Below are 26,969 nucleotides of genomic sequence, written 5' to 3' on the forward strand. Positions count from 1 at the left end.
AATGATTCAGAATGCATGTCGCTGACAGATTCATAATGTATGTTACTGATGGATTCATATTGCCTGTCACAGAAGGATTCATGTTTGTCTCTGAAGGATCCATAATGCATATCACTGGTGGATTCATAATGCATGTCACTGAAGGATTCGTAATGCATGTCACTGAAGGATTCATAATGAATGTCACTGATGGATTCAGAATGCATGTCACTGGAGGATTCAGAATGCATATCACTGGAGGATTCATATTGCATGTCACTGAAGGATTCATAATGTTATGTCACTGAAGGATTCAGAATGCATGTCACTGAAGGATTCAGAAGGCATATCACTGGAAGACAGTGGAATTATTTTCATCTCACAGTTTTGCCAGACATTGATAATTAAATGATTTACCTTTGAAATTTTAACTTTTTAAGAACGTAAATGTTGCATGTTGTACAGATTTTTCAGAATGTAGTTTCTTTAATCTACAGTTTTTGAAATAGTCTTGACCCAACGTGTATTTTGTTAATTTTGATAAAGAATCTTCTTTATTACAGTGCCTGCGACAGTAACTGATCATCGACGGCAACGGATCATTTTTACGGCTGTCGCTTTTTTTCTTGACATTATAATGACCATGATAATTAATATTGTTGTCATTTACCGTAATAAATTACCTAAATCATAACACAAGTCCAACTCGCGAGGGCGTTGCCAGTCTAATCAAAGTTTGTAAAACGAAAAGTGAGTACTTCCAAATGAGGCGGAATTTTAGGCACATATGAAACATACTTCCAAGTATTACAGACAAATCTAGAAATTGCCAAGGTATTTTTTAACCGTATGTTTGGAGTGAGATAAATCGTTGCTTGTATAAAACGCTGCAATAATAGTCTAGACATTGACACAGGAATGAGTCTATGTGAATGTGATATTAACGGTTTGGTCCTTTTACAAAAGCGGGTTAATGAGGGGAAATATTTTTTCCGTTGAAACCTGTACAAAAGAAGTTATCTGTGGTTAAAGGTAAAAGAATTTATGAAAGCAATAATTATTTATTCACTTGTGACAATGTTTTCTCAGGTTATATTTGTACAGAAAACGTGGGGTTTTGTTTTTTCATTGTTTTGATTTGTGCTTGATCTTGGTTGAAAATGAGATGGGACTGAAGCCAACATTTTTCAGTCCTGTTCGGTGTCATCAGCCTGGCCATAGAACAAGGCGAACAAGGCAAACGCCTTGGCTCCCCCCCCCCCTTTTCAGGCAATGCGAGGGGGGTGCTTGGGGCCCCGCGCTTGCTGCCTTGGGCCCCGCACATCCATGGGCTGGACCTGGGTGCCATACAGCCAATTGTGTGGCGATATGCAACGAGTCTCAACCCACTCACTCATTCAAACTAAAATAAGCACTTGCGAGATGCACCCCCCCCCCCCCGTACTGTTGAAAGCGATCTTAAAAACGGCGCTTGTTAGAATCGATATTGCTCTCTTAATAATTTCATACGGTTTTACATCAGAAGGTAAGAAATAATTTTCATACCAATTATATATAGTGTCCCCTTATTACAAAAAGTGACTGTCACACGCACTGTATCAATGCTGTCGGGCATTTCTGCGCAGGTACGGTTTCCGTCTCCAATACTGCAGCAAAACGCATACCGAATTCGACCGATTGACGAAAATAAAATACTGCAATGCTTACCATTTCAAAAGAGCCCATTGTCACCATTCAGTTCAAAATAATATTAATTTTGGACACAGGGGATACCACCCCCATGTTTTCATGACTCACGATATATCGGCCTATTCTGCGCACATCTTTGAAAAGATGCAGTGTTTTATCCACAGGGCTATATAATTGAAATACATTACTTTGGATTGTTTCTATCAGTAGTTCAGTCGAGTAATGAGGTCAGGTTTGTAGCTAGTTTTACCAAATTCAACGTAACAATGCTAATAAATGGCAAGATATATTAAGCAAACTAAACCGATATTGTCAATAATAATAAATAATATAAAAAAACACAGTAAAGTTCAACATTTTATAAACAATAAGCTGTTATGTGGAAGAGAAACAACAATGAATGGGATGTTATTTGTTTACAACGTCTTGTTTATGGGGGGAAAAAAGTACTAAAGAATTTAGAAACAGACTATACGCCGGAGAACCCCGTTCTTGCGGCAAGTTGACACGTTGGGTAGCAGACGATTATGTATGTGGGGAAACTTGCAAAATTGGAAACTTGGATTAAGATGCAGAATTTTTTTTAGGGTATACATTTCCATATTTTAAATGTATTTATTTGTGTGTTTCTAAAATATACATAGTAAATAGGATTTTCTGGGTTACAGGTTCAAGAAGGCCATGGAGTGGGTCTTCATGTTGACATTTAGAAATCACATTTTCATATGCATTTCAAGTCGAAATTTGGGATATTTTTGTACACTTTATGAATATCACTTTTCTTCATAAAGTACGATCGTTCTTTCTTGATACAAAATGGATTTTCCACCCAAAATAACACGTGATCCAATGTTTACAGAAATGACGTATCGTTGCGATTAATTACCCGACGCGCAGAATTGTCCGACATGGTGGTATGTACACTCGGCCGGCATGAACATGCACTAATTTAGAGCATATCAACCATTTTAAAACATTTGAACATGGTGGATAAACAGAGATTTTCAAGCGTTTTAGTTCTTTGTTTATGTAATACATTACAAAAACTATGTTTCTTGGTATTTGTGTCATATTTATCATGAAACGATGAGATTCCATTTTTTCGTCTGCTTGTTCACGACAATTTAATAATTTTAATCTCCCGGAATACGTTATAAATAGGCGCGGTACGCCATTTTCGATTGGCAAACGAGAAGCCAATATTCTATTCAGCACAGTGCACATACATGTCAAGTGGGCGCGATTATGGAACGCCATGTCGAGAAAAAAAACTGCATGCATTCCTTAACAATGAAATCGTTGTTGTTAATAGGGTTTAACGCCATTTTTCAGCACAAGATAGGCTTTACATGACGGCCAGTATAAATGGTGGAGGAAGAACCCGGGAAAGCCCGGAAAGAACCACCGACACATGAGAAGCTACCGGTAAGCTTTCTCACATACCAACATTGGCCGAGCCCGAGACTATAGATATAATCTCAAGTCAAACTTTGTGTGGGCATAAACAAAATGTCAAAACACGTGTGAATAGGTATATTTTAAGCAACTGTATGAGCCCCTAGGACAGACACATTTTGTCAACACCTATATTCTGCATGACAATTCATATTTGACTGCTAGAGACTTGTATAATTTTCTTAGAGGAAAGTAATGTTATTCTTGACTACACTCTTGTTGTTGATATGGGCACCATTATATGCTACTCAATTTTTCGAGCCATTTTTCCGTTCCACTATTCCGTCCAACAGAAACAGTCAATATTAAAGCGGTCACTTCTGTTCGCCACATAATAAAGTGTAATCTGCATCATCATCTTCATTGCCCATCCAGAGTTTCCGTTGCATCTTGGGATTTTTTTACACGTTTTTCTCCGGTAGAGTTATTGTTCTTCGTAATTCGTTTCCTCTAGTTCGTCCTGGGCTCAGTCTCAAATCTCACTTCTCAAGTCACCGCTATATAATGGGGCTATTAATTATGCAACCTGCCCCTCAATGGGCTCTCCTAATCCACCTCTTCACCTCTTGACCCTACTCCGGCCTTTATGTTACGCTCTTAACAAAGACCCACAGGATGTACCAACTGAATCATCATCCTTTACTCTACCAACCTCTACACCTTGTATCCAAGTTAGTGGCCTGGAGCACCCAAAGAAGAAAAAGAAAAAGAAGAAAAAAGACGAAATATCCTGTGCTGTTTATCATAGTTATTTCTGCAAGCATCGACCTGCAACTATATTCAGGTTAAAGCTGATCAGGAAGTAATGGATTTATTTTCGTTGATAAACCTATGAAGAAAAAAGTTTAAACTTTTGTACTTTAAATTCCACAAATGATTGAGCTTCATTTTGGCAACAAGACACTGTTTTTGGTATTTCAATCTATATTAAAATGGTAGCAGCAGATACAAGGAAGCACTTGTCACGCAGTTCTCTGCCAGATTATATATAATATAATCTTGTGAGTACTCGTACTGCATATCTGGCTCGTATCTCCGTCATAGTGGCCAGAGTTTAGAAGTGTTGTGTAAAATACAACCATCGCCATTTGTTTCATACAGTAGGTTTTGTATCAACATGGACGTAAACTAAAGTATGCATGTAAATGGTGACCCTCTCGTTTTTTTTATCCCAGGTATTTTGAATTTGAATGGCATTCGTTTCTTGTGACCTGCGTGTTGTCAGTCTAGTAAAATACTTTCGTCATAACATGGGTAGTGACGGTCGCAGTGTACACTGGTTGCCAAATAAGCTAGAAGAATGCAAGAGACTAGTTCAAGATGAAGACCCAATGAAATAAAATGTATTACTTCAATTTAATTTAAAGGGAGGTAGTTTTTCACAGAAGGCTTGGATGAAATGGAATTTGTAAGAGACGTAAATCATCTTGAATACACCGAGAGCCTTGCATCTCTGCAGAACTCTAGCTTTGTTATTCCCTCGAGACCGACAGCTGGGAGGGATGTAATATTTTGCCCAATATGGCGGTTATTCCCTCAGTCCGATGGATCCTACTTCGCCTACAGACACGCAATTAATAATTGTGTTGAATTGCAAAGCTAGTTGTATATTAACTAGTTTTGTTGTGTAGTGTTTTAAAAGTTATATCTTCAGAAATTCAAAAATATTGTAAATTAGCGAGTTTAGAACTAAAAGTAAACATAAGAGTATGTCTGATGGATATTACATAATTCAAAAGAAAATATCGATTCATTTGATACAAACTCAAAGCAAGTGACAAATAATTCTCTGCACAATACAGTTACTTCAAGTGTGTAAATTGCATCTCAACGAACGAGAAACTTAACTATAACAAAAGCAGGTTATTTTGACTTTCGGTTCACTCTTGAGTGACTTCTGTGTTTTCAGCTCCACTTTCGTTACAATCGCAGTATCTTGGACCCAATTTTAACTGTACCCATCAAAAATGTTATCTCGATGCATCTCAGCTAGAGGAACCTGACCGTTTCATATGTAGTATACTGTATTTATTTGCACGCTTAAGTGAATGGCATATATTCAGCTCTTTAAACCCTACATTATATTGTACCTTGCTTCATCGGTACTCATGAAAAGTGTTGTTTGATTGCAAATTAACGTGAGTCATTCAAAACTATACCCAAAATAAGTCTAGGTGACCAATTTTCACGCTGAAATTAATTTTATATTTTCATTTATTCGTTCGTTTCATCCTCAATGTCTCACTCTCTATTTCTCCTACACATGTAAATATTGGTGTGAGAATCCATCTCGACGAAAGTAATTTAATTATATCAAAAGTAGGTTACTGTGACAGATGTTCACAAATGACTCACTTTGCATCCTCGATATTTTGGATCTTATTTCACCTACACTGATAAAGATTGATTTGTTGATGCATGGCAAGGAGAGTAACTACACCACTGTCGCCTAACTTTCACGCTTAATTGCCTTTGTAATTCAGCCATCCGTTCGATAAACTCTCAATATGTTCAAACCAATTTCACCGATTGTATTAACTGCAAGGCACTTAGCTGCCATTTTCTCGGCATCTGTCATCCACACCATTCAGCATATTCATGACTACTCCAACTGTGGTCCTCTTAGAGAAGGAATTCGTATTCACAAATAATACATTCATTATTTTTAATTTGCTTTCGTATTTATATTCTCTACCCGTTACTTATTCGTTTCCGCTTTATGACTTGGAAAGACTACTTTAATAGAAATCAAATATAGCAGGTATCATATCATGAAGATATAAGTTAAGTTCGACCCCCTTTTCAGTCAAAATGTAAAATAGTTGTACCTTCCGTTTGATTTACATTATCGTTGTTACATTTTTAACCATATTTTTGCTTAAGCTGCATAATGTAGGCAGGGAATTTTTTTCTCAAAGACACGTTTCTAGTTTTTAAGTTTTGTTTTCAATTTACAGGTCAGGATCAATGAAGAAGGTGTATTGGGGCTTCCACAGTTGAGCACAATTCGTTATGAGAGAGACATACAGACAGTGCAACAAGTCCGTTACATGTTGTACTATGACTTAAGTTTTCTGTAAAATATGAGTGATGTCAGGCTACGTTTAATAAACCTGTTTCATACGTCGTCGACGTTTGCTTGTTCAGGCGTTGTCTTTGTTAAGAATTGTTGCTTTTATTTAAGTTGATTCCAGCAAAGGGCTCTAGCAGAAATTTTTCGGGGGAGGAGGGCAAACATGTGGTGGTAAGCTATTAAGTTTTACGGATGTAGGCTAAAATATGTTTAGAGATGAAATCCGGGTGAGGCTGCTAGTTCAGCACCACCCCGCCGATTATGTATGGGCTATAGTTCTAGCACTTGTTCTTGTTCACATTTATTATTCCTTCGCTAACGTTAGTTGACGTGTTCGTTGGTTTGTACGTTCGTCCTTGTGGTCGTTCATTTCGCCATTAGCAATATCTTGACCCTAGTTCGCGTACAGTCCTTATAATAGCATGTTGATGCATTTCAGCGAGAGTAAGTCCATATGAACGTATGTCACTGTGATCTTTTTCATCCATTAGTGATTTTTGAATTTTATGCTATTCATTCATAACACCCATAGTATCTTTAACCCTATTCCACTCATACTCGTGCAGACTAGAATGCGGATGCACCTTAAAATGCATCATAATAACAATAGATAACTGACCTGATGTTTACGCCTGAGTGACTTGAGTATTTTAACTATCCATTCGCTGCACCGTATATGTCTGATACCCCTATTTCATCTACACGTGAAAAACAGGTGTGTTTGGTTTGGTTTGGTTTGGTGTGGTGTTTTACGGCTAAACAACACGAGATGGTTATTTAGTGCCGATGTAATTGGAGTAAAGTGCCTTTCCCAAAAACACTGCGGTAGCCTCCCCAAGCTGATCAGATGGTAGGATTTGAACCCGCACCTTTTCAATCGCGAGCCCAGCACGCTAATCGCGGTGTTACCGTGGCTTCCAAATCGTCTCAAGTAGGATAACTGAACTGTATACAAAATAGGTCACTGTCATCGCATTTTCATGTTTTATTGACTTAAGTATTTTCTTCCTATTCGTCTGTTACACCGTCAATATCTTGGGTCTTCTTTTTCTAACCTCACTTATGAGAACTGTTGGATGCATCTTGAGGAGATTAACTCAGTATATAAACCAGGTCACTGTGATCAATTTTTTCACGCCTCGGTCAAGTTTGTATTTTCAGTCATTTGCTTGCTACATCTTGTGTATCATGAACCTACTGTATCATATAGACTTTGTTTCAAACGTACACGTATGAAATGCTGTGTAGAAACATCGTGATGAGTAGTAACTTGCAGCAATACTTCTTTCCTCCACATGTTTTCTTAATTGTTTGCCTCGCCTTACAACCAGTGGGTTTCAGGTTTGTGACCAGACTGGATCGACAGTTGTTACGTGTCTTGTTACAAGAAACTGAACTCCCGTCCCCCCCCCCCCAATCAAACCGCCATACAGATTGTATACTGTCTGAAATGACAAATGTGCACCTGCCTGCGAGGAGATTTGTGTTTACGAGTAGACATTTTGCATGGCACTAAAATGATCGATCTCACCTTGAAAGTGACTTGAGAAGGGCAACTATCATGAGAAGCATGCAGATTGATCTATTTCTTTGCTCCTGGCACGAAAATATTTCCTCTAATCAGACCTGCATACCTGAATTCGTCGTGTCCGTCTTTTCCACATAAATGTGGTACCATTATTGTAGGGCTAGAATTTTTCATAGTAGAGAAAGGGCGAAATTTTGATAAAGATATCTTTACCCTGACACTGTATTTCTTTATGCAGAAAAGTAATAAAGAAAATATGCTTTTCTTCAAAGACGTAATCGCTTGTAACAAGTAATCAAGTTCACCTTGTTCAGCAATCTGATTGTCCCTGGTTTCAGAGTTTTTTCACGTTGCGGTTCCATCATTTTTTATCACTAGCGATACTGTTTATACCCATGCGCGCAGGAAGGTGGTAATGAATGGAGTCCAATCTTTTCGGAAGACATTTATGACATTAGTAAGGCCAATACCTAAAAAAAAAAAAAAAAAAACCAGATTATATGTACTTCCTGTCCATGGGCCCAAATATTTTCAACATCGGTGCCATATGTATGTGCCATATCAATTTTTCTTAATGCACAGCTACTCTGTACCAACCACATTTAAAGTCATCTTGGAATCTACCTCGACAGCTTATTTCAGAGAAAGAATGCAAAGCTTTAGCTTGCAACTATTTTCTGAAACACATAACAGATGGCACCAAATCTTGTGCGTTTGCTTCACTTCTCGTGGTACTCTTTTACTGTATCTGTAATGATTATCTCACACTTTGGATTGTTGGTCTCATCCGTTGAGGTTATTAGGTTGTTACACACACACACACACACACACACACATATGTATGTGTGTGTGTGTGTGTGTATATATATATATATATATATATATATATATATATATATATATATATATATATATATATATATATATATGTCTGTCTGTCTGTCTGTCTGTGTTTGTGTGATTTCATTTATTTTCGTATTAATGTTCGTGGTTTTTAGGTTGTCAGTCATCCATCCGTCTTCCATTAGCACCAGATTGTTATAGCTATTCTTCCTAAACTGCTTAAAGGGTTGCTTTGAAATTTTACAAACACACATTCATTCCATAGTCTAAGTTGTTTGTAAATGAAAATGGTGCCGCTCGGAGGTTTAATAGGGCCCGCACATAGGCCATGTTGAAAATGGTGATATTGCTATTCCACCTTAACAGCAGTTTGATTAAAACCACTTCATTTACGAAAGTGGAGATCTGAATTTAACCAGATTACCCTAACAGAAAGTCACATTTGCATGGTGTTTCTCTTTAAGACATTTACGACAGTGGAGATCTGAATTTAACCAGATTGCCCTAACAGAAAGATCACATTTGCATGGTGTTTCTCTTTAAGACATTTACGACAGTGGAGATCTGATTTTAACCAGATTGCCCTAACAGAAAGTCACATAGCGTTGTTTCTTAGTGGGACATGTTATGATGTACCCTTGGAGCTAAATGAAAATGGTACTTTTTGGATATCTAATATGGACGCTGCTACTCATAAACTGAAAGTCGTATAGCCTTTGGGTTTTCTCCAGACGACGTCTTGTGATGTCTAGTTGGGCCTGAAGGAAATCTTCCAGAATTTAAGTTATTCTGCAAAACGTCGTCTTCCTATAATCTGGGATCGAATTTAACAAGAATATAGAATTGCAAAAACCTTGCATTGAACAATTCAAAGGAAGTCTACAGTAAATTGGGGGGGGGGGGTACAATATGGAACTCACTCCCTGCTCATATTCCGTCTGCTGATTCAGTTAAATCCTTTTAAAAATTGACATGCAGTATTTCAAACTAGAAAAAATTAAGTTAAAGTTTGCGTTCTGGGATTTATCACAATGTCGCTCTTCACATGCTTGTTTTGCATCTTTTATAGTAGCATATTGATAAAAGTAGGTAAAATAAAATGTCTTACAAATTCAGTTTATGAGCTTCTCTCTACTTTTGTTTCTAATATTGTTTTGATGCCGCAAGGTATATCTAAGCGTAAGTGATCATTAACTGCTATTTATACATGAAGATCTTGTTTAAAGTCATTTTCCACAAACGTTTTTGTAGCGATTCCCGCAAGAAGTTGTAAGTTTGCCCCAAATTTCCAAAGACTTTCATACAACTTAAGTTATAAATTGGAAAGCCCGACGTGTTCATTCTATACATAAATTTTACTCGAATCAGTGCAAGACTACAAATCTCACCTCTGTCTGCGCCGGTTCGAGTCTCAGATTCAGCCGGTGTGGGTATGTGAGAAAGCTTGCCGGTAGCTTCTCGTGGGTCGGTGGTTCTTTCCAGGGTTTTCCCGAGTTCTTCCTCCACCATTAATACTGGCCGCCATGTATAGCCTATCGTGTGCTGAAAATGTCGTTAAACCCCACAACAACAACAACAACAACAAATCTCACAACTTAACAGATATACATCAATCGCACATCTGCATGGTTTCTCTTCATCAACTTTCCGTACCGTCAGCCGTTCACGCCGTAGAAACTACACAACTATCCCCTAAAACAGGGAACTAATTTAACTACGCCATCTTATACCAGTCAATCCATGGTTTCCAGGCACATTCGCCAGTACAACTGAGGGGGCCCCGAGTGGTCTAAAGCGCTGTCCGTTACGGATCACTGCCATCTCACCTCTGCGTGGGTTCGAGTCTCGGATTCGGCCAATGTGGGTATGTGAGAAAGCTTGCTAGTAGCTTCTCGTGTGTCGGTGGTTCTTTCCGGGGTTTTCCTGGGTTCTTCCTCCACCATTATTACTGGCCGCCATGTATAGCCTATCGTGTGCTGAAAAATGTCGTTAAACCCTACAACAACAACAACAACCAGTACAACTGTATCACATTTGCCACCATGGCGACATAAACGATATCTGCAAAGTCCCTTCTTGTTGATTCCATTGTGTAATTTAGCGGTTTCCTACCATAAATACTGCCACTGCAGTCATACCACCAATGTACTTTTTTTGTTGTTGTTCTAGGGTTTAACGCCATTTTTCAGCACAAGATAGGCCATATATGGCGGCCAGTATAACTGGTGGAGGAAGAACCCTGGAAAACCCAGGAAAGAACCACCGACCCACGAGAAGCTACTGGCAGGCTTTCCCACGTACCCACGCTAGCCGAGCCTTGGACTCGAACATACGCAGACAGAGGTGAGATGGCAGTGATCCGGAACGGTGAGCGCTTTAGACCACTCGGCCACTCGGGCCCCCCCCCCCCCAACCAATGTACACCACTAGATTTTCATGGGGACTATGACATTCCAGGGACACTCATTCAGTTTTTACCTGAATTCACTACTAGTGAACCATGGCATCATGTAAACTCAATAACAATTCACTCAGTGACGTTTGCTTCTAGTAATTGGCTAATTATTTCGGGCTAAGGAGTATTTCCATTGCACCGAATTCCAGTAATCAGACAAGTAACCACAAAAATCTAAGAATTCCTTAAAACGCAGCGCTATAACCAAACGCGCACTCTCCAAAATTTATTACATTTACCCCGTCCTTAAAAAGATCACACGACCTCGAATGACACGAACGTCACACTTCTGTGGTCTAATCAAAATTGATGGCTTTTCCTAAATTCAACCACCAACCCGATAACATTACTTCATGCTGCTAATTATTTGACATGTGCTACGAATTCTTCTTCAGAATATCCCAAATGGACACTTCCATCCAAGCAGACAATTCAAACTATGCATGATGGAAACGACATTGGACCATTACGACTGTCAAGATGGTAGCAAACAATTCTTAAAATACACTGTACGAAGCAATTTCCAACTGGCATGTCGCTAGCACGTCAATAACAATGTCACACAGAAATATTCCTGTTAAAACGAGGTTAGAGAATGCGTCCTTCAAAGAATAGCACGTCTCTTACGAACCTCAACAAGTCAACAATGACTTCAACACCCAACTGGCGCGGCACACATTGTCGTCCACAGACCAATGCTAGACCTGATGCTGCCGTCATTCGCTGTTTACCACGAGTACAAACTCTACAGGGACACTAACTTCCAAACAATCATACATACAACCACCACCTTCCCTTGTAAATATACCTCTGCTTCACTCACAGCACAAACCAAACAAATATATCTAATTTACCCAACTCTGGTTCCAAGCAGCAAACAGCTTCTAAAAGAAATTTCTGATCCAACACTGCACACGATCAATCAAAATAACTTATCCATAAGAACATAAAAAATAGACAGCTGTCATTACATAATCAACTCACCAGAATCACACTATGTGTACAGCCGAAGGGTGCAGATCAATCTAATTCTAACTGCGCGGTTTTGTATCTCAAACCGTGTGACGCTTTATCCTATACCCAGCCTAATCGCGGGGAAACGATTATTACCCACCCATACAATTTATTTTTTATCACCGTAAATGCTGTAAGCACATGAAATAACTGAACTGAGTTTAAAATAATTTCTGTAACTTAATACAATACAGTGGTGTTGCTTCGCCGCGCCCTTCTTCGCTTCATTAAATTGGTCCTTTGAGCCATAATTTGATATGCTAATGTGTATTTCTTCCTGGCTATCGATGTGTTTATGTTCACTCGCAGGTCGCATCAGGTATGGTTTTTGTCGGTTGAAGTGAATAATCTGAGTCGCCTTATGATTGATCCTTGCGATCAGGTATGTAATATCCGTTACTTTCTTAACAATACGCCATGGTCCAGTCCATCTGACCTGTAGTTTAAGTGATTTCCCTTTCTTAGAGTATGGTGCAACCACACCAGGTCACCATCACCGAAAGACTGACCATGAACCTTGAGATCATAAGCGACTTCCTGATGCCACATGGCGGTGCCTATTTTTTCTCGTGCTTTCGCGTTCACCTCCCACATTTTATAATCCGACACAAATCGAGGAAGATTCTTTGGGGCCTCGTCTGGTGTTTTGCCAACTAGAAAATCCGTCGGGAGAATCACTTTTCGACCCAGCATCATCTTGTTCGTTGTGAATCCGGAGGAAATGTGCTCAGATGCACAATAGGCCGTGCTCGTAAGTGAAAGGTATTGGTCTCAGTTTTCTGGTTTATCATCTACGTATGCTGCTAGCATCTGGTAGAAAGTTCTTTTGCACCGTTCCACCAACCCATTACATTGTGGTTGATAGGAAGACGTTTGCGCCTTCTTAATCCCTAATATTACACAGAGTTCATTGAATACGACACTTTCAAACTGTCGGCCTTGGTCAGATAACAGTACACGAGGCACGCCAAATCTACAAATAAAATTATCCAGATACGCCCTTGTAACCGTGGTGGCTTCAGTATTAGGCAGAGACACCACCTCAGTCCACTTAGTGACATGATCTCCAATTACGAGGATATATGCATTTCCTTCATCCGTCTTCGTAAGAGGTCCCAAAATATCGAGGGCTACTAGCTCTCCTGCTTCCACACCGCTATGTCCTGAAGTTTCGCTCGGCGCTTCTGCTTGCGATTTTTGTGCTGGGCGCAAACGGAGCACGTCGCACAGTAGTCACGAATATCATCCTTCATACCGGGCCAATATCAACGTTGGTGCACTTTATTGAGGGTTTTGTCGACACCTAAATGTTCGTCGCCAGCTGTATGGTACGACGATGAAACTTTTAACTGGCTTTCCGAAACGATCTAGCCAAACTCGCACAAGCCTCTCCTCTGACATCTATATTAATTTGTATGCCCCACCCCCAATCTATAACTACTTAACGTCTGCACTATTTCCAGATATATATATATATATATATATATATATATATATATATATATATATATATATATATATATATATATATATATACTCATCCCAAGGTCAAGATGGTCCTACATATAAATGGTGCCGATCTGACGTCCAATAAGGACGCCACGGCAGCCGTATTGAAAATCTTATATCTACTTCTTTACTTAACGGATGGTCATCTCAGCAAGGGTTTTCGATTCAGGAATGCAATGCAACTGTACACACACACACACACACATCATTCAGTCTAGCTGGTCCTAAATAAAAGTGCTGCCGCTCGGATAACTAATATGGTCACCACATAGCCGTCTGGAAAATCTTGTCAGCGCTACTGTTGTACGGTCGGTTTTATCAACATTTAGTTTTTACCAAAAGACAATAATTTTAAAAAATTATGATCGCTTTTGGGTTCTAAATGAAAATGGTGCCGATCTTGCGTCCAAAGTGGCCTCCATATTGAAAATCCTTTCTTCATTGCATCTCTTGAGCAGTTAGGTATATCGTCATGGGTTTTTCACTTAAAGATATACATTATTAATGTCATGTTGGTCATAAATAAAGAGGTGCCAAGTTGATCTCCAGAATGACATTCACAGCGGCCATCTTGAAAATCTTTTTAACGCTGCATCTCTTGGATGCATGGTCATTTTCACTCGAGATTTTCAGTATAAGACTTGTTCTGATTTCTAGTTGTCTTCAAAAAGTGTCGATCTTTTCTTCAGTATTGCCACTATTTGTAGCCGGCTTCAGAATCGTGTTACAACTATTCGTCCTCGGTGGGAAATCAAAATGGGGTTGAAATAAAGATGGAGTATTAAGCTTAAGACTTCTTATGGCGTGTAATTGGTCTTTAATGAAATTGATGCCTATCCGACATCCAGTATGGCAGCCATGTGGGCCATCTAACAAATTTTGTCTACGCTACTCATGATGAATGGGTGGCCATATCGACATGAATTTTCACGAAATACTTGTATATCTTCTTAGTCTAGAATGAAAATGGAGCTGATCTTGCATCCAAAATGGCCGTCACGACAGCCGTCTTTAAAATCTTTTCATTGCAACTCCTAAATGGATGCTTTAATCCATATGTGGTTTTCACCGCAATAATTTAATGGTGTCTACCTGATCTTAAATGAAAATGGTTTGGATCTTGCTTTCAGTATGGCTGCCAAAGTGCTCGTCTTTCAAATCTTGTTATAACTCAAGAATGTTACAGATGGTCTCCACATTCAGCAGTTAAAGAGAAGAAATGGTCTTACCTTGGATTCCTAGAAATTGTTTTCAACCAATAGCGTGCCAGTCCACCGATTTGATCTTGTTTTAAAAGAAAGACATTTACGCAGGTACTTAAGTTTGCGGATTTGCCTTCTTTAATTTCGTTGATTATCCTATACTTATAAAGAATTTTAATTTCGTTGATTATCCTATACTTATAAAGAATTTTAATTTCTTTGATTATCCTATACTTATAAAGAATTTTAATTTCGTTGATTATCCTATACTTATATAGAATGTCAATGTTGGGACTTTAACTTTAGCATGATTTTCACGTTAAATCGGTTTCAGGAAAATAGTGACTGGAGTCGAAGACGAATTAAAGTAGCTGGAATAGATATTAGTCTCTGCAGTCCGATATTCTCATAAGCATACACTATATTTATTTTTATAAACAGTGGCTTCATAGTGCTAAATGCCTTGTCTGCTACAGATGTCTTCACTAGTGATCCCCATTGTTCCATCCACTTAAAACTATTCTGCCAGGTACGATGATGTGTACAATCCATCAGTCTGTGGCAATACTTGCTCTAAGAAAACAGTTGCACTTCACAGAGAACTGAGAGCTATGTGGAAAACATCGACTGAGAACGCACTCTACTTGCAATATCGGGCTTCTTTACTTCGTTGTGTGAGTAATGATACAATATGTATACGCCGATTGCCGTAGTAAATGGAAGAAAAATGATTTCCAAGTTTTTATTCAACTTCTGTCTTATAAAACTTTGAAAATATTTGTGATTTGTTTCTTTTTTTCTTTGTTTTAATCTTTGCATCATTTTAATTAACCATAACAATTTTGGCGGAGAAGTTGTTTTTATCGAGCTAATATTATGGATGTCAGAGTTTGAACAATTTCTGGGTGGGTTTACGTTTCACATAGCCTAAATTGATCGTATTCCAAATCTCGATATTGTCTGCATTTATTATCTCGCACACGGTTTCCGCCCTATGCATTTATCGGTCATCTTAGCAGACCATTTTCAGAACGCAACGGTTTGCAGGCAGATGCTGAGAATAATACCAGTAAAAACAAATATTGCTTGAAAATTGTGTAGATTGTAAGAGCCAGAAACAACTAGATGCATATTATGGGTCAAGGTTGCTGAGTGGTGAGTTCGACCGCTGTTTAATGATCGTTACATCCAGTCCTCATCTTGTCTCGTTTGCATTGAGTCGTATTGACGGATGATGGGTTACATCCAGTCCTCATCTTGTTTCGTTTGCGTTGAGTCGTATTGACGGATGATGGGTTACATCCAGTCCTCATCTTGTTTCGTTTGCATTGAGTCGTATTGACGGATGATGGGTTACATCCAGTCCTCATCTTGTTTCGTTTGCGTGGAGTCGTATTGACGGATGATGGGTTACATCCAGTCCTCATCTTGTTTCGTTTGCGTTGAGTCGTATTGACGGATGATGGGTTACATCCAGTCCTCATCTTGTTTCGTTTGCGTTGAGTCGTATTGACGGATGATGGGTTACATCCAGTCCACATCTTGTTTCGTTTGCGTTGAGTTGTATTGACGGATGATGGGTTACATCCAGTCCTCATCTTGTTTCGTTTGCGTTGAGTCGTATTGACGGATGATGGGTTTGCATTGAGTCGTATTGACGGATGATGGATTACATCCAGTCCACATCTTGTTTCGTTTACGTTGAGTCGTATTGACGGATGATGGGTTACATCCAGTCCTCATCTTGTTTCGTTTGCGTTGAGTCGTATTGACGGATGATGGATTACATCCAGTCCTCATTTTGTTTCATTTGCGTTGAGTCGTATTGACGGATGATGGGTTTGCATTGAGTCGTATTGACGGATGATGGGTTTGCGTTGTGTCGTATTGACGAATGATGGGTTTGCATTGAGCCGTATTGACGGATGATCGATTACATCCAGTCCACATCTTGTTTCGTTTGCGTTGAGTCGTATTGACGGATGATGGGTTACATCCAGTCCTCATCTTGTTTCGTTTGCGTTGAGTCGTATTGACGGATGATGGGTTTGCATTGAGTCGTATTGACGGATGATGGGTTTGCGTTGAGTCGTATTGACGGATGATGGGTTTGCGTTGAGTCGTATTGACGGATGATGGGTTTGCGTTGAGTCGTATTGACGGATGATGGGTTTGCGTTGAGTCGTATTGACGGATGATGGGTTTGCGTTGTGTCGTATTGACGGATGATGGGTTTGCGTTGTGTCGTATTGACGGATGATGGGTTTGCATTATTCTCATTTAAATGAAGAGACTATACAACAGTTCGGTAGCTTGTGGCATGCATTCAGCAAATTAAATGGCTTGTCTTGCTAAATGCCACGGTGAAACGGTGCAATGTCTCAGACAAGAGAATATTAGATGAAAGTTCACATTCGCATAGGTCTCCCCATGTCATATTGGTTTAAAAGGTACCTCCAGGTATTAGTAGTTGGAATAGACCAATCAGAAGCCGGTTCCATTTGAATGCATGATTATTGTTGCAAATCTGAGTATAGGGTGGGTTCAGAAATATCGTTTGGGGGAAGGGGGCGTACAAAACCTCAGAAATGTCCGTTTTGTTGTTGTTGTTTTTTCTTCTTCTTCAGAACCGATAATTTCTATTTAGGAATTGTGGGCATACGGACTACAGAGCTTGACATTTTGCAAAACGGCGCACCTCCAATACTAAAGCTTGGACAGTTGCTTCAAAAAGCTTGGTCAATTTACATTTACATTTTGACAAAATACATGTTAGCACATCTTTTAGCACATGTTTACAAAACTTAAATTGCAGTCAGTACATATTGTTGTGTATATTTAATTTGTATTATTTGTAGGCTTTTTTTCCATGATTATAGTTATGTATAATTGTATTTTGTAGCTGACCTTAGTCTAAAATCAAGTTCACTTTATACTTAATTAGGGATATTGATTTTGTAAACAATATAATAAATAGCTAATATTTCTGTGCGAGTACAAAATAAATATTGGGATCATTATCAATCGGGTAAAATGTTTATCGTTATCTGAATCTAGGAAATTGGTAATCTCCCCCACCCCGAAATATTTAGCGTACTAGATGTTTGCTATGTTCTTTATTATAATTTTAGTAATAGACCTTGTTGACCGATTAGAATGTTCTTGAAATTAACTTTTGACCCTCATCCTTGTTCTATTTTTGTTTCTTAGCTTTTTATATAATGTTGTTTAATTGAGAACTTGTTCATTCTTGCCTTAACGTTTTGAAGTAGAATCAGTCTTATTGATTTGTTCAGTTTTTCATTTGGGTGGAATTATTTATTCACTAGAAATATACTGTGCTCATCAATATTATTCTTGGACAGAAACATTAATATGGAATTATAGTAAACTAAGACAATGACGTTTTTGGACTATATTATCGTAATACATCAAAAGACCGTTACATAGAAACCATTGGTACATTACCACCTTCGATACTACAGGCGCATCAACACATTCAGTATTGGGAACTTTATACATTTGGAGTGTGTGTGTGTGGGGGGGGGATTTGTAATGTAGCTTTAACGACTTGAGTCGTATCACTATGATGTCTGTAGTGTGACAGTTAATAGTGATGTCTAGCGCTAGGGCATCATGCCGCAGACATGTATCATCACGACTGACCCAGTCACATTTTCCTGACACCAGCCCGACCAGTCCTAATACTAACCTCTTAATGCTGAACGCCAAGCGAGGCAGCTGTTAGTACCATTTCTATAAGTCGTTGGTATGACTACTCCGGAGTTCGAACCTGCGACCTCCGGTATCCGAGGAGGACGCTGTAACTACTTAGGCTACCGGAATGGTCATCTGGACTTGTGATAAAACGTTTAGGACTAATTAGGATTTAATTCACAGTTCGTTTTATACTTTTACTCTGTATTCTTGGGAAATATATTATCTCTTGAATTTTGCAAAATTTGTTTTTCACTATAAGCTGCCACACTGCAGACATCGTAGCGAATAGACTGAACGATTGTTAAAGCTATATTAAAAATGCAAATCACACTCACACAAATCACTCACACACAAAACTTGTGTGTTCTCCCTCCTTTCTGATCCTTAGTGTTATACGATATAGTGGTAACAGTATATTAGACTGACATAAGTAAGTTATGAAAATACGCAAAACAACGGACCTGGTGTTTGAAACTATTCGTTGCTCTTAACATTGCTGGCGTAGGATCATATCCCAAATTGATAGTTAATTGGAAAATAGCCTTCACCCCATATCACCCCTTCGTTCCCAGTTTATGACTGATCCCGTGTTGTGGGTCTGATTGTGAGCAACTTTGCCCTAGTAAACATGCGTAATTGATGTCCAGGTATGTACCGTGAATGAATATTGTTACAAGGCAAGGGTATTTGCTTGACCGAGCCGTGTCAAACCTTGGCGCAATTCTGCTAGAAGTCATAAGTTTACCCCAAATTTCCGAAGGCTTCCATTCAGCTTCAGTTGTAAATTAGTAAGCCCAAGATGTCCATTCTATACATAAAATTAGTCTAATTGATGGGGGCCCCGAGTGGCCGAGTGGTCTAAAGCGCTGTCCGTTACGGATCACTACAATCTCACCTCTGTCTGCGTGGGTTCGAGTCTCGGATTCAGCCAACGTGGTTATGTGAGAAGGCTTGTCAGTAGCTTCTCGTGGGTCGGTGGTTCTTTCCGGAGTTTTCCGGGTTCTTCCTCCACCATTAATACTGGCCGCCATGTATAGCCTATCGTATGCTGAAAAATGGCGTTAACCCATACAACAACAACAACAACTCTAATCAATGCAAGACCTGAATCTCACAAGTTTCCAATTATCAATCAACAGCACATCTGCATCGTTTCTCTTCCTCAACTTTCCGCACCGTCAGCAGTTCACGCCGTAGAAACTATACAACTGTCCCCTAAAGCAGGGAACTATTTTTACCAGACCACCTTAGGCCCGTCGAATCATGGTTTCGGGCCACATTCCGCCAGTAAAACTGCATCACATTTGCCATCATGGCGACATAAACGGTATCTGCCAAGTCCCTTCTTGTTTATTCTACTGTGTAATTCACCGGTCTTCTACCGTAAATACTGGGGCCCTGAGTGGTCAAGTAGTCTAAAGTGCTCACCGTTACAGATCGATGCCATCTCACATCTGTCTGTGTAGGTTGGAGTCTCGGGTTTGGCCAAAGTGGTATGTGAAAAATCTTGCCATTAGCTTCTCGTGGGTCGGTAGTTCTTTCCAGGGTTTTGCCGGGTTCTTCCTCCACCATTTATACTGGACGCCTATCTTGTGCTGAAAAATGGCGTTAAACCCTACAACAACAACAACAACAGCAGCAGCAACCGTAAATACTGCCACTGCAGTCACACTACCAATGTACACCACTAAATGTTAATAGGAACTATGGAACGACAGGGACACTCATGCGGTTTTGACCTGAATTCATCAAACGTAAAATATGGCATCATGGAAACTCGCTAACACTTCACTTCGTGACGTTTGCTCCTAGTAATTGGCTAATTATTTCTGAGGGCTCAGGAATATTTCCATTGGACCCAGTTCCAGTAATCAAATAATCACAAAAATCTAAGAATTTCTTAAAACGGAACTCTATAACAAAATGCGCATACTCCAAATTTGTTACAATATTTATTCTTGGTGTACGAGGTTTCGTGGATTCGACGCTGATACTAAACGCCAAACGATTGTTACAACTCACACCCAGTTTACTATGATTTAGTCGTAAAATAGATTAGCTCAGATATAAAATATTTGACAATAAACATAAAGAATAATTAAAAGATAACGATATATGAACCTATTTCACATTGTTTCATTGTGGATATGAAATATTTAAACCTCGACATAAAAAAATCCATTGCTAAGTGGTCCTTAAATGTTAGGAATGAATCTAAGGCGTTTCTTCGGTAGTGTTGAGTTCACGCTCACGAAAATCGTTTATCAATAAATGACAGAAAGAGTTGGGATACAATTATGGAAACGGCATGCTTATCAAAAATCAAATTAGAGTACTTGCAATGTACTTGGTGCTGTTTTTAGAAGCAGTAGCAGACGATCGTGCAGTTAAACGAATTTGCTTCATGTGTATTGGTACTGTGCAGCATATGAGTGCAGAGATAATTATTAGGTTGTCGGCAAATGAATTGGCGAATCAGACGCACAATGATACCGCCATGTTATGATAAAGTCTGCTGTGAGGGCGTAAGCTGGGTTTTCAAGAGAACCACAAACAGGGTGTCATTTCTGAAGACTAAAATTGGTTAAACTTAGAACGAGAAAAAAGTGGATTGGTAAAATAACATTTACGGTGAAATCTTGTTCAGGAAACTTATTTTTTTGTCGTTAAACTTGTTACCCGTTGGTAACCATGGCAATAAACATCGTCCAGATAAAATATCCCTAATACCGTATGATAACAGTTCTATGACAATTTATGGATAAGTGTAAATCTAACATGAATACGTAACCACTAACGGGATTGTATTATCGTATTGTGAAGTGCAAGTACGTGTAACAAGTTTTCATCTGTTATGTAGATTATGGCTTTTTCTTTAGCTCAATAGATCCGCCTTTTGACTATACAACCGCTTTAGGGGCTAAGTCAGAATAAGAAGGTCTTTCATTAGTGACAAAAATTACTAAACAGAAATCATCCCATGCTTCGGCAGAAATGTTGCCTCCAAACCACCGATCATCGAGGTTTCTTGTCCATGCAAAAGGCGCTGCTGGTCACAACAACAACAAAACAAAAAAAAAAAAAAACACCAATAAAAGGAGCTCTTTCTTTGGAATTTTGACCAATGAAAGAGGGGCGTCATATTTCTCCTTAAACTAAATTCCTGTATATTTAACACATTATTTCTAGTTTCATGTGGACCACCCCACCTTCCTGTTTTTTTTTTTGTATTTGACCCAAAAGATCGTTGTATAATATTCGTGAGATTATATGGACAAACTGTATCATCCCCGCTCCCACCAAAAACAAGTTGTATAGGCTTTTGCTGTTTTGTTGTCGTATTTTCGACACATTTCAACTATTTGGGGGCGAGAATATTTACAAATGTAATAAAATAGTAGATGTTGCATGTCAGTCGTAATAATAATAATAATAATAATAATAAACAACTTTCTTTAACGAGGATGACAGATTTGGTCATGACTGACCCATCTGCAATGTGATCATCAGTTTTTTTAATTGGCTATGCTAATAATGATTTTTTTTAAAAACAAGACCATGCACATAATCATAATATATATCGAATAAGCTCTGTCAAACAGTGTAGATAAAATATTATGTAATACATTATTGTTCAATATTTGTTTACACTTCTTCCTATTCTTCAAAATTCGTTGCTGTGTCGATACACACTTTTTAAACCGAAACTTTCGTTGTTTTATATCCTTCTGTAGACCGCGTTTCAAAGTTTCGTCTAGATTTCATTTGTAACGAAGTTGTGAATTTGTAACTGTGCATATATATATAGTACAGATTTAGGTTTAAGGTTAAAATCAGGTCACTTAGTCCCATTAAAAGCTTTGTAGTGATAATGAGACCCCTTACATTGCAAAGCTCAAGATAATATATTGATTGCACATACGAAGATAGAATTTTGCTTCGTAACCAATAATATAACACTAGCCCATTCTTGCACACGCGCACTTTCTGGTCAAACTTTACACAATGCACTTTCCATATAGATCATATTGCAAATAAAAGAAATTACAAAACTTAGAATATTACTACGGTATGTTTTAAAAACAATTAAGAAAATTATTCACTGTTGTGTCCAAAAATGTACTTTCAAAACCTTTTCAGTGTTTTATTTTCAGCAATTCAGCTGCCATGTCAGACGTTGCTCATCTAATTGTACAACGTGTTTACCAGCTAATTTGAAGTAGCCGTATGCCCTTGCAAAGATTAATGTCTAGTTGAAACATGTTTGGCGACTGACCTGATGCGTAAGGTGAAATAAGTCGCAATGAGGTCAGACGTACATGACTTAAATTTCACACCATGCGCAAAAACAAATCTTAGGTTATCTATTCTTTATTCAAAACAAAGAACTGCACATTTTTAGGGTGCCGATCTTCGATTCAAAAGATTTCAATATGCTGGCGTTGTACAAAAATAATACGTTCAACAGTTATTGTAAAGACAATGACACATTAGTAGTGAAAGGGGTCACCCTAGCGACAATGGGAATTAGCATTACAGAGACCCCTGGGTCACTCTAGCGACAATGGAAATTTAACATGGAGAAAAATCGTGGGTCACTCTAGCGACAAGGGGAATTAACATGGGGAAAAAACCCTGGGTCACTCTAGCGACAAGGGAAATTTAACATGGGATTTTTTTTTTTAAATTTTTTTTAAAAAAATTTTTTAAAAAAGGGTTAGGCAATTCAAAGACTATCTCTTTTCGAGAAATATGGCTGGCCCTGAAAAGGGCCTTTGGGTTTTCTTCTTCTTCTAATTTCTTCTTTTCCTCCACCAAGTTCTTATTTTATCTCCTACACTCTTCTTCTCTTTCTTTTTTTTCTTCTCCTCTTCTTTCTTCTTCTCTTCCTCCTCTTCTTTCTTCCTCTTTTCATTTTCTTCTTCTTTTTCAATTTTTTCATTCCATTCTCTCATCCTTATCCTTTCCTCTTCATCCTCCTTTTCCTCCTTTATTTCTTTCAACAGATCACTAATGATTACCTTCATTTTTCGTAAATTGTTTATCTCCATCTTCACTCTATGGGGACTATATGAGTAGTGATCCTCGTTTAGGTTAACCAACATTTGCTCAAACATTCCTAAATTGTCCATGACGTTTTGCAATTTTTCCATTTTGTTAAGGTGGTTTGAAGCCATCTTCTTTTTTTATTCTTTGCAGAATGGTTTGAACCACGAATACTGTGGGTTCTTATACAAAAAGCGCGGACGTGATGGAAAACATCCCCTAAAAACATAAAATTGATCTTACCTAGATCATGACCAACAACGTGCGTACGTGAAGGAAAACATCCCCACTTTTCTCATTTCATATAATCAAGCCCAAACTATACTCTCCACATACTCTAAGAAACAATAAAGAAACCCATAATCTACTATTCACACAAACTTACTTCATCATTTACAAACACAAACACACAAACACATACACTTCCACTATTAATAAAGAGTTAGTGTTTATTTTCACACTACTCTACCTACACATTGGCAAATTAATAGTTATTTCTTTTCTAGAGTATTGGGTAGCCCTGAAAAGGGCTGTTTTGTTTGGAACTTCATGGACACCTGGTTAATGGTGGCACCTTCCAGGCCTGGCGCCACATACACATCTTATCCCCCAGTTACTTTTTACCTTTTGGGGGGAGAGAGCAGAGGCAGGATATGTCGCTTCAGAATCCCAATTTTCACTCTCTGGGATTCTGAAATTTTTTCTTCTCTCCTTTTCCTCCTCCTCTTCTTTATATCTTCTTTCCTCCTCTTCTTTTTTTCTTCTTTCCTCCTCTCTTATCCTTCCCTCCTCGACAATGGCTTCAGCGGCCAGTTCATTTAATATGCGCCTGGCATATTCCAGATGCACATGAAGTTCCAACAGTTTCTCCAGTCTCGTGTTCATTTTTGGTGTTGATCAATCAACAAGGGTAGCTGGACTGCCGAACGAGTTTCAATTTATACTGAAAGCGCGGACGTGAAGGAAAACATCCCCTAAAAACATAAAATTCATCTTACCTAGATCATGACCAAAAAAACAACAACAACGCGCGGACCTAAAAGAAACACTCGCTCACTTTTTTATGCTACCCATCACTTCAATAGACTATCCACATACGCAAAGCAATCCAATCTAACCCAAAATCTACACCTCAAACAGCCCAAAAACCAAACATCATTTTAATCTACTATCCACACCAACCTACTTTATCACTTACAAACACAAACACTCAAACACATACACTTCCACTATTAATAAAGAGTTAGTGTTTATTTTCACACTACTCTACCTACATACATTGGCAAATTAATAGTTATTTCTTTTCTAGAGTATTGGGTAGCCCTGAAAAGGGCTGTTTTTTTTGTTTTGCTATGGCATTCTTTTTTAGTTTCTAAGAATGCGATGTCCTCTGAGGATAGACTTTCTGGCGATAGGTCTGCTTCTTCTGAAAGAGAAGAAGAACTCTTTGGTGTCGATACGACAATCGACAAAGCCTCTGTCAGCTTCAGGTTGCTGCTGCTGTTGTTGCTGCTGCTGTTGCTGCTGTTGCTGCTGTCTCTGAAGTCTGTACTTCTCTGTCCATTCTTCTTTCTCCCTGTTCATTTCTTCTCTGAAGAGCTCTTCTATCAGGTCTTCAGTGATTTTTAACATTCTCACATTCTCTATTTCTTCTGGCTTCGGTATCAGACTGTGTCTGACCCTATGCAAATTCACGTAGGCTTCGTTGAGCTTAGCTAGTTTGGAGCACATCTTCTTAGGAGGATGAGTCGACAATGGATGGCTAGACTGGGAACAACCCGGTTCTTAAAGTGAAAGCGCGGACGTGAAGGAAAACATCCCCCACGGTTTTCGAGCCGCAACGTTCATGAGAGGGATAGTAAGAAATGAAAGAGCATCAATCCAACATTCTTATAGCTAAACAAAAGACAAAGGCATTTTTTTCTAAACACAACATTTTTTATTCAATAAATCACTTAACACTAAACAACAACATTTTTAACAATAATCCAACACTATAACATCAAACAATTTTTTTCAAATCACAAACATTTTTTTCTTCAATTACAATCTACTTTAAACAAGGCTGACAACGTTGTGAATGAAATTGTGATTTCCACTGTTGGAAATCATTAGGCCATTGATGGACACTACGTTTCCTAGCTTGAGACAAAAGATAAGCATAATGGTCACAAAACCATCGATCTACTTTCACATCGTTTCTAGCAGAAGAACGAGGATCGAAATGAGTCACTAAATGTTCTAAGGAATAGCCCAGGCTGCGATGATGCAGAAAATACACACAATATTGTCCACACACCAAGGAATCTGTGCCTTGTAATTTCACGTTATTGAATCGGGTGGTTTGAGCATTTCTTCTCATAAAGTCAATGATATCGTCTTCCAAAGGGGGCAATCCGTACGAATCGAAATATTCCACACATCCTTCTTGAGGAAAGTAAACGGCTACCCAGTGGGTTCCTGGGAGATGACTATCGTCCGTGTTGATCACGTAAGCTTGATGGTCTTTAGGTTTGCGATGAGGGAGTTCATCTTTAGCACAGACGACGGGATTCCAAGAAGACGTATACGAACTGTGGTTCAAAAGGTAATAAAGTTCCCAGGTATCCATTGTTTTGTGTTTGTTTTCTTCTTCACAGGTAATAATAAGTCGTCAATTCGATCCTGACTTTTTGCTTGAAAATGTCTGACGAATAAACGGTTATTCGTTCTGTTTCCTCACTCTGATTCAGGAGAGCTTCGATACGATGGATCTCTTGAGTGGTTAATGGTGGACAAGAATGTTCACGCAAGTCTTTATACCACTGGTGCAACACGTCTTCGTTCGAGATGAGACTCCAAGCTTCGTCCAGATACTCGTCCAATTTTTCTTCTTGACTCAACATCAGGCATTTATCGTGTTGAATTTGACTGGGATGATCGTTTTGACATCCATAGCAATTTTTCTTGATCAATTCCGTTATTTTGTCGACCAAGTGTTTGGCAAAACAGGAGACTAAATGGGCTTCTTGTTCTGGCCATCTCGACTTCATCATGATATCTTCTTCGTCTTTGTCTTGAGATTCTTCTCCTTCCACGGTCTCCTCACATTCCATCTCCAAAGTTTCTCCACTAGGTAAAGAGGGATAACAGTCTTCCATGGCTTTCTAATAATCTAGAATGACTTCTCTCAAACTGTTGATTTCTATGGTATTATCGAATTCTGCATACAGGATGACGTTCACCGTCTCTGGTAGTTTATTTGCAAACTGAAGTTCCACACGAATCTGGCCAGATTTTATAGGGTGGAAATGTCCCTCGTCGCTGCCTTGGTCTGGAGTGAAATCGAAAGCCCACAAAGCATAGCCTCCTGCATAATCGTCATACTCAATGCCGTGACTGGTGTTGGTTCCTAACTGACCGGTGGCTTCGTACAGGGACAAGTACGATCTCAAGTAATTGTTCTTGGCAAAGTCA

General features: G+C 38.8%; 1 long non-coding RNA gene across 9 annotated transcripts in view; it reads left to right on the forward strand.

The window, feature by feature from the left end:
* The window catches only part of LOC149808019 (uncharacterized), a 222,550-nt gene that overhangs the window by 59,827 nt on the left and 135,754 nt on the right, over positions 1-26,969 (forward strand). For 6 of the 9 annotated variants that reach the window (XR_016423865.1, XR_016423866.1, XR_016423870.1 and 3 more), the window contains one exon: positions 6,081-6,255. The exons of the other annotated variants lie outside the window; for them this stretch is intronic. This is a non-coding gene — a long non-coding RNA (uncharacterized LOC149808019). Of the gene's footprint in view, positions 1-6,080; positions 6,256-26,969 lie in introns of those variants that run through there. 9 annotated transcript variants of the gene reach the window in all.

This window comes from Sinohyriopsis cumingii, chromosome 1 (assembly GCF_028554795.1).
Source record: "Sinohyriopsis cumingii isolate HCF-2022 chromosome 1, ASM2855479v2, whole genome shotgun sequence".
Classification (NCBI taxonomy): Eukaryota; Metazoa; Mollusca; class Bivalvia; order Unionida; family Unionidae; genus Sinohyriopsis; species Sinohyriopsis cumingii.